Consider the following 13556-nt stretch of genomic DNA (forward strand, 5'->3'; position numbering starts at 1 on the left):
CTAGCCATCTCTGCCTGCCGATGCTAGCTCGCACCACGTGGAAGTTACTTTCTATTTCGCCTATCCCTGGGTATATTAAAAACTTCGGGCAATTCTGGGAATTCTGGGCCCATAACCTGTTGTCAGAGTTGAATCTCACGGAGACTTGTGCATACCCAGTTACATTGATATAACCTAGGGGTTAATAATACGGAGGAATAAACTGCTCAACATTCATTGTGGGAATCCAAAGGACGAAGAGAATTTATTGTTGCGCACACATGGTTATATACACATGCATCACATGTCCCTATCAATACATTTGATTGGCCATCACCTACCTAAGATAACTTTTATAAAATAAAAGTTCACCTATACAATTGAGGGCATACTTATTCCATACATGTTAACAGTATTCAATTTAACTGTATACTTACTGCAGATATACATGTATGGTAGTGTGCAAAAAAGTGAGCACCCCTGTTCGAAAAATCCTTTTACAAATAATATCTAAATTAACAGAAGCAAACCTGGGGCTTGTTTCACAAAAGTTACGACATGCAAGCTAAGATCTGCGAGATGCAAGTGATTTCTCCTGCCCTTTTTGGAGCGTTTCACGAAGAAATCGCAATTGCAAGCCTTAAACGCATTTTGCAAGCGTGTCCATGTAGGCAAGTTTTTCATTTGTGCACAGCATTAGTGCTCCTCAGCAAAATGGGCTGGCCATCAGTGCCAGACACCGATAAAGGGTATCCAAAGGGGCGGAAAAGTAATCTTGCATCAGATAACAAAATATATTTAGCTACGTAATGTAAAATAAAAATGACATTTTAATGGTTTGTTTTATTTGAACTGTTGTCTACCTGGTACACCTAATATCATAGCCTAAGCTTTATAGTAATGTTAGATGTTTTCCTATTTGCAATATCCAAATTAAACATAAAAAAAAATGTAGCTGTTGTGTGTGCTCCCAGTTTATTTAACCGCAACATCTAATAGCATATTCTGTACATGGCATCACATAGGCTATGACTTTTGTGATAGCGATTTTTACCGACTGGTACCCTACCCATTTCTGCAGACAAACATCTGTGCGTTCTCAGTCAGCGCCTTGATGGGAATTTCTGAACTACAAATTGCACAAAGGTCTTTTTGGAGACCAAGTAGTCCAGAATTCCACTTGAATACTGTGTTGAGCTTGGATAAATGAATTCAGTTGGTGTTTTACACAGGTATCGGGACAGTATGTGCTTATTCCATTGCCCGAAAACCCCAAGAAAACGGTTGCTCGGAGCTGTCAACCCTTACAAAAAAAATATATGACTAAAGTACTTTTTCTGAACGAAGTCCCAGAGAACAGAGGCTATTTAAAATACACTTTCTTTGTACTTTCCAGAAGTAAATGGTTTAAAATGATTAAAGTGTAGCCTACCACTTTAGGATGCAGATCTTAGAAGAAATTGTATTCTTTCTGGAGCTTGTCTACAGCCTATCTCCATTATCAGAGGAAATCGCATAATTGGGGAAAATTGGTTTTGTGAGAGGTATTTAGTCGTTGCAGGTTTATTTGCGATTTGCAAGTGACTCATTTTCACGAAACACATTTTGATAAGATATTGCGATCTGCGAGTGAAAATCCTTGCAAATTGCTTTTGTGAAACGAGCCCCAGACCTCTAAACAGTACAATGTTAAACATGACACATTTCTTTACATTTTATAGCAAGACTTTATTGCTGCAGGCATCCAGGTTCAGGACTGAGCAGACCCTCAGTGTATCACAGGTCATGTGGTGCCCACGATGCGTTATGGGTCCCGACAACTTCCGCGCTTCCTGGGCCAGAGCAATGGTGCTTCATTGTTCTTCTGAGGGACAAGGAGACGAATGGAGACAGCCTCTCCAGGGGTCACCCCCATAGTGAGAAATCACTTGCAGGTCGCATCTGGTTCTGGTCACACTTTTCCTCCAGGTGCTCAAAAGATGAACCAGAGATCACGCAGAGGGATTACTCTTGGATTTTAGACCCAGTCCAAGGCATCTGTTCACCCGCAGCTGGGCCTTTTATCTTATTTTAGAAGCACTTTTTTCAGTAATGCTTTCTGTATTGCAATGCTGTCTGCTCACAATCATAGGTCAGGCCTCAACTAGTAAGTGACATGAAGTTGACTGGGAAAGTTAATGCCAAAGTATTTGATGCAAATGCATGCCTAGTATTGATATTTACCAGCCTCCAAATCTATTGGAAATGCTGTTGCTTTTAACCCCTTAAGTCTCACTCAGGGCTGAGTCGGTGTGGGTTTTTTGCATTCATTTTTCATGGTGCAATTTTAAATCTCTATGGTATCAGGTTATACTGTTTGAAAGTGCTAAAACTCAAGGTTCTATCTGTATAACCTCTTTTAAGATGCTGTAATAGCAAGTTACTTATTTTGTAACGTGGATGGCAAAACAAACTTTTCTGAAATGTATGTACTACATGAAATCAGGTAATGTCAGAATAAACAATGCTTAGAAAAAACAATGCAGAATGTTCATTTTTGGAGATATTGTCATCAAATTTTAAAAGGGATTTGTCCAGTGTTGTGGCTGTGGCTCCATTACATTACATTACATTACATTATTGGCATTTGGCAGACGCTCTTATCCAGAGCGATGTACAACAAAGTGCATACCCATAACCAGGGATAAGTTCGCTGAAAGACCCTAGAGGGAAGTACAATTTCAACTGCTACCTGTACAACAAAGATAAGGACAAGGGCCCTATTTTTTTTTTTTTTTTTTTTGAACAAACAAACAAACAAACAGAGCAAAAGTGACCAAAGTTAACTATCCAAACACTGCTTACCTAGCCAACTAAAAATACCGATACACAAAGCAAGTCACAGAGACAACAATGAAGGTTCACAGGGAGGTAGGGAGGGATGGGGAGAGGTGCTGCTTGAAGAGGTGTGTCTTCAGCTTGCGCTTGAAGGTGGGGAGAGATTCTATAAGTTCTGACCTCAACGGGGAGTTCGTTCCACCACCGTGGAGCCAGAACAGACAGTAGTCGTGAGCGTGAGGTGGAGGTTCTGAGAGGGGGAGGTGCCAAGCGGCCTGTGGAGGCTGAACGAAGAGGTCTGGCAGGGGTGTAGGGTCTGATGATTTTTTGCAGATAAGCTGGGGAAGACCCTTTAACTGCTTGGAAGGCTAGCACCAATGTTTTGAATTTGATGCGAGCCATGACAGGCAGCCAGTGGAGGGAAGTAAGCAGGGGGGTGACGTGTGAGTATTTGGGAAGGTTGAAGACCAGACGAGCTGCTGCATTCTGGATGAGTTGGAGGGGTCTGATGGCGGACGCTGGGAGGCCAGCCAAGAGGGAATTGCAGTAATCCAGGCGGGACAGAACCATCGCTTGGACCAGGAGCTGGGTCGAGTAGGGGGTGAGAAAGGGGCGGATTCTCCGTATGTTGTATAGGAAGAACCTGCAAGACCGGGTCACCGCCGCAATGTTCTCGGAAAGGGACAGTCTGCTGTCCATCACCACGCCGAGGTTCCTTGCACTGGGTGACGGCGTGAGTGTGGTATCCCCGAGGGAAATGGAGAGATCCAGATGGGGAGAGGTATTAGCAGGGATGAATATTGGCTCCATTGTGTCCAAGTGCACCAATAACCTGTATCCACTCCAAAACAAAAAAAAAACAGTTCAGTGAGGGTTACCTTTCAGAACAAAAGGATTATGACTGTAGTCAAAAGGGTTCAAGAATAGTAACCATTTCATTTTGGGTGTATCATTTTCAAGCTTGTGTTAAGACCTTTGGAGTGCCTGTCCTGTTTAATAGTATTGATACTTGGTGGGTGAGCTTTAGTTAAGTTTAAGCTTTAGTTATAAAGAATGCTTGACTTGGAAGTGAACTAATATTCTGTTTGTTTGTCTTATTGCATTGTTAACATTGCGTTGAATTCCACAGCTAAGTAAAGCTGCGGTCTACTGACCACCAGTGCTGAGATTAAGATCCTGAGAGTACATTCATCCAATTCAGTATCAAGCAATGTTTAATATATATACCAAGCCAAAAGAACAATAATTGTACCACTGTCCAAATACTGTATGTTGACAGTGATCAGAGAACAAAATGATTTATCTTATTCCTATCATGTTCTATGATGTCTTCCTTTCATTTTGCTGCTATCTATGAAGTTTTGACAACAGCACATAATGACAGTCTATATTGAGACTATTTGAAAGCTTTCATCAATCTCATTTAGCTCGTATTTAGAGTGTAAGAGCTTGCGTCAAATTAATACATTTGGGTGAATGGCCATGTTAAGCCAAAAGGGTCAATGGTTGACAGTAGAAAGTCTACCGGCCCAATGAGATCAGATGAATGCCATTGCACAATGATTATCTTCTTGTGTTTGGTGATAACAGAAAAGCAGTGAAGACTTCCAGACCAGGCTACTGTCCCTACACAGATAAATGGCTTCCTCTTCTTAAACTTCCCACTCTTCAATTGGATAAGAAGCTTAATCTGCAGAATGCACCAAAGGGCATTGCTTAAAACCAGCCACTCAGTGATATAAGTTTAGGTTTCTTGAGATGAAAGCAATTTACCTTCATCAGTCTGCAAAGCTCTATCCTGGCCATGTCTGAGGTATCCCTGGACCATAATGCCTTGCAGCTTGGACATGTAGATATTTGCCAGACAAGAGAGTTGAAGCTATGGGGGATGTGCGTCAGGGGGACTTTCCATTGTCTCCCAATCTCTGAATCTAGAGGACCTTACCTGCTGGGTATTGAATGTCCTATTACAGGAAACTTCAGTACCACTGAGAATGTTACCAAAAGCATGTTTAGCAATTTCATCCCTTTGTCCATTTCTTCCAATAAATGCTCTCAGTGATTGTACATTGACTTAGAATGGGGGACTCACCCAAAGCAAAAGAGCCCATGCACTGCATTCGATAAATCATCTGAATTCAGAGGTAAGGCTGGGGTCAATTTCAATTGAAATTCATGGGCATTTTTCATTTTTTAAGTGAAATTTATGAATTGGAATTGAATTGATCTAGAGCTTGGTTATTGGCAACTGACCCGGGAGTGAAGTCAGCATCAGGTGCTGCAACAGATTCATTTGAGACCTTGTAGATCTGAACAATGTGAAACTGTCCCATACAATGTTGAGATGCAATGGTATTAAAATCCACATGCAGTAGACATAGCTGCTGCTATATCAGCGATTTAGGAGTGTCTGTATCCTTTGGAATTTAACAGTGTTGAGCTACAAGCCTGTCATGCAATTACAAAAACATAGAGGAGTTGGTGCATTTATTGGATAAAACTGACATGTAGCTGTCACTGTAGATGTCCCAGATGTGGAAAGCAAAATTGTGTCCAGCAAATAATTGAAAAATTGTGTTTTGACTGCAAGCTTAAAGGCACATTATGGTGTTTGTCTCACAATGCCATGCCAAAAGTCAGCAAAAAAGTACAAGATGCAAACCACTCATCAGTAGTAAGAATCGGAAGGCAAGATGACAATTTGCAAAGAAGTACAAAAATCATGAGCCACAAAAGTTTTATGGACTGATGAGACCAAGATTAACCTCAACCAAAGTGATGGAAAGGCTGAAGTGTGGTGAAAGAAGGGATCTGCTCATGATGAATTCAGAAGTCTACAAAAACATTCTGTCTGCCAACTTACAGAGAAATGTATCCAAACTAAAGGAACTTCATCATGCAGCAAGACAATGACCCAAAACACACTGCCAACACAATAAATCACTTCATTAAGGAGAAAAAGTGGAACATTTTAAGTCAATCACCAGACCTTAATCCAATTAAGCATGCATTTCACCTCCTGACCAGGAGTTTGAAGGGGAAAAAACCCCTGACACAAACAACAACTGAAAGAGGAGGCAGTAAAAGCCAGGAAAAGCATCACAAAAGAAGAATGCAACAGTTTGGTGATGTCAATGGCTCGCAGGCTTGATACAGCTATTGCAAGAAAGGGATATGCTACCAAATATGAAGTGTGGTCAACTTTAATTTACTTAAATGAAAGTAAATTCAGTGTGTTGCAAAAACAAATGAATAGGCTTTGCTGTTCCAATACTTTTGGAGGGGACTGTAGGTGTGGCAGCTATCAGCAGACCATGAATGAAATACAACAGGAATTAGACAGAGCAGTGTGTTATCATGATGACATACTCATTATCTGTAAATATAACTGTGAACATTAAAAAAAAGTGCTGAAAAGGTTAAGTGACCATTGGGTAAAGGTAAACAGTAACATTTTACCTTGGGGTAAGGGGAGTCAGTTCAGAGTATGGAGCTCCTTGTGTCTTCCTGTTCATGCTTTTTTTTCTGCTCCAAATTCTTGAAAAGCCTGAAAAGAATGTGACCCTGACCTCTTGCAGTATGCAAGACAAGCTACCAGCAGCCATACACATTTCATGGCCATTTCATTTGTCATAAACAACTTATTTTGGTGTTGGGTGATGCTTCCCAACTACCAAGGCACATATTACAGAAATACAATTCTGCAAAATAATGTTATTGGACCTTCCCTTGTGCCTCTTGAGCTCTGGTGTCCTTACCAAAAGCTTATTTTTACCACCTTTGAAGCACATTTATAACCCTTACATTGCAGCCTGACAAGGCTGTTCACCTCATTGATTCAGGATGTTGAAAGTGCTACATCACATGGTTACATTCATGTGACTGATTGTTTGTTGACATCAAGAAAGACTAAAGAGGCCATCTTGCATACCATATTGGATGTAGGATGTGCGAAAATGTCTTTGAGTAGATGTGATAAACTGAGGAAGATTCTGCGGCACCACAGAGACAAGTAATCAAAAGCAGATGTTTATGGAACGTGTCTCAATACTAAAAACTCCTCTATCTACACCAGTTTAAATGAGTTCTCATTGAAATGCTGTCTTGAATGGGAACACAATCATCTATTCCTTAATTCTTCACATCCGTTTTGAGTCAAGGAAGGCATTAACATAAATTAAAACCATGTGAATTTAATTGCAATTGTGGAATATGTCTTTGTTAATAATGAGCTCCAACATGTAATGGAGTCCCAAAAGTAAAAAGAGACTTGATTGGGAGTGTTGATCTACAATACAGTACTTGATTCTTTCCACAGCATTTCGAGCCAATGCAGTAATCATTTGTAGAATGCTTAACAAAAGTAAACATTTTGATAAAGTTACAGGTTACCCTTTGAGCATAATAACGTGTGACATTGCCAACATCAGTAGGACATCTTGTCTGATCTTTCAACATTGAGGTCAAATGGTTGCAGACTTCAATTAAAAAAACAACTAAACATGAAGCCACAGCCTCCAGCATAGCTGTCAATTCCCTGAATTCCTTTCTCTGAAAACGTAGGCCAAACCAGAATTTTCTCATGGTGTTGCATGCTAATGAATACAGCAAATGCAGGCTTTATTAGACTCACATTCCTTGTACATATTTAATTTAGTGAGGATAAGGATATTTTTACTCGCTCAAGTAAATCATCACATAGTGTCAAAATCACAAAGAGCCCTGAATAAGCTTTCCTGCTGTTTTTAATATAAAGTCATCCAGCATAAGAGAGAGGCACAGATGGTTGTATTTAATCTGGAGCTGTTCAAAGCTGGACTACATCTGAGCCGGAGTTTGTAAATTCTTCACTTGTTTGGTTTCCACACCAAAGGATTCTCCAAAGGTGAGGTTTTGCTCTTGTTTCATGCAGCTAACTGGTAATGTGTTATAGGACATTCTTGTCCTTCTTTTAGCCAGATTCTATTGGGCAACCCCACCCCCCTCGATCACTCTCGCTTGCTCTCTCTCGCTCTCTCACTCTCTATCACTCTTTCTCACTCTCTTTATCACTCTCTCTCTCTCTCTCTCTCTCTCTCTCTCTCTCTCTCAAGACTTCAGTTCTAGTTACAGGGATCACTTGAGGGCAGGCTATAAGATGCACAGGACAGTGCTGTTATGCCTTGAAGGTGAATGCCTTCTGAATGTGAAGGAATGTTCATGCTGAGAAGATACCTATGGCCTTTTAAGAATGTCTTTAAAAGACCACTTTGGAAAATGTGATCCAGATATATTGTTCTGTTATTTTAGCTTCCACGGTTTAGTCACATGTTCTCAATTAATGCCCTTCTCCCCCCCATCCAACAAGGCATGATCCTTAAAAGATCAGTTCCTTAAAGTCCTGTAAGTTGTGAGGTGGAGCTGCAGTGGATCGGACTTGTTGTTCCAGCACATCCCACAGGTGTTTGTGTAACAGGTGAGAAATTGCCTGAGTCCGAGGTGGGATTTGAACCCTGGCCTCTCACTTGTCCAAATTATTTGTTGAAAGAACGTGTTACCAGTCAGCTAAAGACGAACTCGCCTCTAGCCAAGGGCAACAATGTTCTTTTGAATTTGAGGGTTACGTCATCGGGGAATGTTGTCGCGATAACCTGCTACCAGCCTTCGCTTTTCACTGCACCATCCGTGCTTACTAGCAAACTAGCTGAGCTAACCATGCTACACTTGATTGGATTGAGATCTGGGGAATTTGGAGGCCAGGGCAACACCTTGAACTCTTCGTCATGTTCCTCAAACCATTCTAGAACAATTTGTGCAGTGTGGCAGGTCAGCCACTGCAATCTGGGAACACCGTTGCCATGAAGGGGTGTACCTGGCCTGCAACTATATTTAGGTAGGTGGCATGTGTCAAATTGGCATCCACATTAATGCGTGGACCCAGGATCTCCCAGCAGAACATTGCTCAGAGTATCATACTCCCTCCACCAGCTTGTCTCCTTCCCCAGGTAAACGGTGATCACATACCCCATTGTTGACATAATGTAAAGGAAAATGCGTGACTCATCAGACCAGGCAACCATCTTGCTCCAAGGTCCAGTTCCGATGCTTGCGTGCCCATTGCAGGCCCTTTGACAGTGGACAGGGGTTAGCATGGGCACTCTGACTGGTCTATGGCTACGCAGCCCCATGTGCAGCAGCGTGCGATTCACTATGACACATTCTTCCCGTAACCATCATTAAATGTTTCTGTGATTTTCGCCCCAGTAGCCATTATGTCGTTTTTGGATCAGCTTTAGGTCCCAACACACTGTTCCCGATTTGTGGTTTGTCCCTCCTTGGGCCACTGTCATTAGATACTCACCACTGACTCACCACCAAAAATGCATTGTTAATGAGAGAGGTCAGAGGAGAAGGTACAGACTGGTCAAAGCTGACAGGAAGGTGACAGGAACCACACAATACAACAGTTGTATGCAGAAGAGAATCTGAACAAACAATACGGCAAACATCTAAGTGGATAGGCTGCAGCAGCAGAAGACCAATAAGTCTAAAAAAAATACCTAATAAACACCTAATAAAGTACTCACTGAGTGTATATGAAATCTTCGTGCATGTGTGATGGCACAGCTTCCGACAGATGAAACAATGTGAAATCATCGTGCAGGCTGTGTTTATCCCATAATGTAATTTGTTAAGCCCCTATATTGTGAAAATTTTATCGAAACTCATGAGGCATGAACTTGACAGGACATTATGTAAATTACAATTTTGACATTGGCGTCACAATGAGCACATTATCTAAATAACAGACAATGCAAGATAGAGTCAGTAATATATTTATTATAGTTGGACCCAAGCCTGTGTTTGTACTGTACTACTGTTAGCAGTAGTGTGTCTCTGGGTCTACTCAGTCAAATCACAATGTGCTTCACCTTTAGGTTTCAGCAAGATATACACATTGTATTTGTACTTTTTACTTCTGTTCTGAATATACCATTGCAATGGTCCATCCCAATTACTGAACATCAGTTTGGGAGCACGCATGCCTGAAGCATGCTCAGTCAGCTGACAGTGTAGTATAAGGTGTAGTATAAGCTTAGCTCTGGTGTAGTATAGGCTTAGCTAACACAAAAAAGTACTACACCAGAGAGCTATGTAGCTGACACAGCATCCAGTCACTCACAAAGAGGGACCTCTCTGTGTGATAATATGTCAAAATGAGGCTACAGCACAACCAATGAGATAATGTAAACAGCATTTGTTACTTGCTTTGGATGCATTTGGTTGTGTTTTAATTGCCAGAAATGTCAACAAGAAGCTTTCTGAGAGTTCAGATACATGTTATTTCCTGAGGCTGGGCAAGAAGAGATATCCAAGGTACAGTCTACCAAGCATAGCCCCTGTGGGAGAAAGGTCATTTGTTTCCTAGTTAAACTTAATAAAAACGGAGGAGTATGACTCAGACATATGGCTCATAAGCCACTCTGACCTCACTCCCATTTAGAGATGTCACTCAACAGGCAAGTTGACTGTAACAAATATAGAAATGACAGCATGAGTACCCAAAGCCTGAATATCCCATAGCAAACACTCCATAAACAAGCATTGAGATCCTATAATGTATACCAATATGAGCACAACTCATAGAACATACACAGACCAGGTGCAATAATTTAAACCTTACCGACCACCTTTCAAATGACAGCTGTGACCTGTCTAGAGAAGTTCACTGCAAAGGCAACCAGGTCAGAAGCTACAAACCTTTCGGGGGAAAAAAACAAATCCATAGAAAAATAGCTTGCTTCTTCTTTGACTGGCATGGGGAATATAATAATTTCATTACTCATTACTAAATAATCACTCAAATGGTGGTCAGCACAGCTGTTTGGGCACCATCTTAAGAGATGAGGAATACCTTTGACATTAAATTCGGCTGAAGTTTCTGAATTTGCAAGCATCCCTTATTTCAGTTTCAGGAAAGGAATGGAATGACAGGTCCTGTTTTATTACACCAACCATTATGCTAGTAATGGCATGAGACCCCCTAAACTGCTGCCCTTGAGGGTGAGGTGCATTGTATACAGAGGTATACTGTCTGAGTGAAACAAAAATAGCCAAACAGGGTCATCATCTTTGAGGTCACTGGATTGCCTCTAAGAAAAAATGGGCAGCGAAAAGGAACCTTTTACAAGTCCTGCGACGTGAAATACATAAACACCATAGACACCTGGCATGCCACCAATGTTAATTAGCAGGCCAAATGATGGATGCCATTCTCCAGCATACCTCATTGTGAAAATGACCCTGGCCAAGCTATCAGTCAGTGCTTTACTGACATACATAAACCATGGGCTGCCAGGATTAATGACCAGTGTTAATTCATCTTTCACATCATTAAAAGAGGGGATTTATTTAAAATACCGTAAATGATAACAAATGATTAATCAATGCTATGCGTGCAGTAGGTCAAGTATACAGTCTTGTGTGCATGGTGTGAATAATTCTTTCAGACAAACCTATATATATACATATATTATATGATTTCCTGCATTAAATCTTTGTTGGGACTAGTTGTTATGGTCAGATGAGACCAAAATGTAGTTTGGTCAGTGAGTTTGATTCTGGGAGAAGGACAATAACTTTGAAAAGCACATTATATCTATGGTGAAATATTGTGGTGGATCTCTGATGTTATGGGATTGTTTTGCATCATGGAGGCCTGTGGCTCTGCTGAGGTGCTATGGAAGCCAGGTTGCCTTGATAGCGGCCTTCAGCTCGTCTGTATTGTTGGGTCTGGTGTCTCTCATCTTCCTCTTGACAATACCCCATAGATTCTCTATGGGGTTCAGGTCAGGTGAGTTGGATGGCCAATCAAGCACAGTAATACCATGGTCAGCAAACAAGTTACTAGTAGTTTTGGCACTGTGGGCAGGTGCCAAGTCCTGTTGGAAATGGAAATAATCATAACCAATCCTTTATAAATATAGAATTCATAAATAGCCTCTTCAAAATCAGTTGATCAGACTCTTGAATTTGGAATGTCAGTTACCATGTGCATCTTTCACAGACTAAAATGTCTTTGCTTCCCCTAAGATGCTTAAATAAATAAATGTTTAATTTCACAGCACACATGAGGTGGTAATAACTACATGAAAAATTACATGGCAATTCTTTTTCTAACAAGAGGGAAAAATGCAATGGAAAAGAATGTAAATCTTGAGTTATGGCAAAAGTTTTAGAAGCTGGAAGCTTTCAGTGAAATGTAAATGCGATGGGATCGTGTTTCACATATGTACAACATAGAGAAAGTTTCCATTTGTTTTCAATTGTTGAGAGTGGAGAGTGTCTATGTGGTCGACTCTCATTTATTCTGCAATGAGTGTTGACAGAGAGAACCAAGCACGCTACAAGTGACCAAGGTCAAGACCAAGACACCAGATATTACCTTAGTGTGCCAGTAGTGTGGAACCTAATCTTAAATAAATCCATTTACAGTCCAAATTCTCCCCATACATCATATATCATTTTGCCACCTGTGCTTTTTAGGTACCTGCAAGTATCTGCAGGGGCAACATACAGGTTCTTAAAAACACAGGTGACAAAATGATAGCATCATCAGGTTCACTGATTATTAAATAATTTACTGATCACTAGACTGAAAATATTAATATTGCATAGCTACTACGTTTTTTAATCACAGATTGCATATTTTGGAGACCGCTAGGTTGACCACTATTGCTCATCATGTGTATTTAGAATTTCAAAATAACTTTGAAAACCATTACTGATTTGAATCATGCAGGCCTTGTGTAACAGAATCTGTTAACAAGTCTGGCAGAGTAACAGGGCTGCACAAACAAATGAATCTTTACAGAGACTTCTCAATGGGCCTCATTTATCAAACGTGAGCCGAACAAAATTCACCGTAAATCCATTGGAAATGCATTTCCACAAATTATGTGGGCTTCATCAAAGTTTTCGGATGTCTGTTTTTTCGTAGGAGCCGAATGAACTTCACAAGTGGTCTCAGCTGTTCGTATTGTGCGTGGAAATGAAAGTGCACGGTTGTAAAGCGTGATTTGTTATTTTATTATTCCATTAATTTATATTTTATTTTGATTTAGAGTGCCTAAAATATTTTAATATTCAAATTGGATATTATAATTATTAATATCATATAAAAACGCAACAGGATTCAACATTAAAATGGGCGATGTTTCATTCCGGCAATCCTGATTAATTAATGCTTAATGGTACAATAGGTAAGATTTTTGTGTTAAAACATTGTTACAAGACCATTTGAAATGTCGGGATAGATAGTGACGCCATGATCGTCAATTTGCCGCACACTTTTTCCCTCTTGCTAATGACTTGAGTAATGGCAGTGAGATATTGGCCCTCTTATTTGTAAGGATATTTTATGTTTTTATATTTTTATTTTCCTTATTTTATCACCACTATTGTTAAGTAAAAAAGTGGACAAACTATGTTTTCTGTGTGAAATGTATTGTTGAATTCACTTGCACGATCTAAAGCTCTATTTTGCCCTCTCTACATGAAGTTTACAGACTTAATAATAATGCTTGTAAAGTTACATCCCTGTTAGGCTTTAGAAGTGAATATCAACAGCTAACGTTGGCTAGCTAACTTGTGTGTCTACTGGACGTTAAATTAATGTTTGCACTAATGACCTAACATTACAATATTAAGAAATAAATATTTCCATAGCGTTCCCAAATGTCCTGTGAGGTTAACTACTCATTTATATGCAAATACCAGCC

The sequence above is a fragment of the Conger conger genome, chromosome 9 (assembly GCF_963514075.1).
Source record: "Conger conger chromosome 9, fConCon1.1, whole genome shotgun sequence".
Lineage (NCBI taxonomy): Eukaryota > Metazoa > Chordata > Actinopteri > Anguilliformes > Congridae > Conger > Conger conger.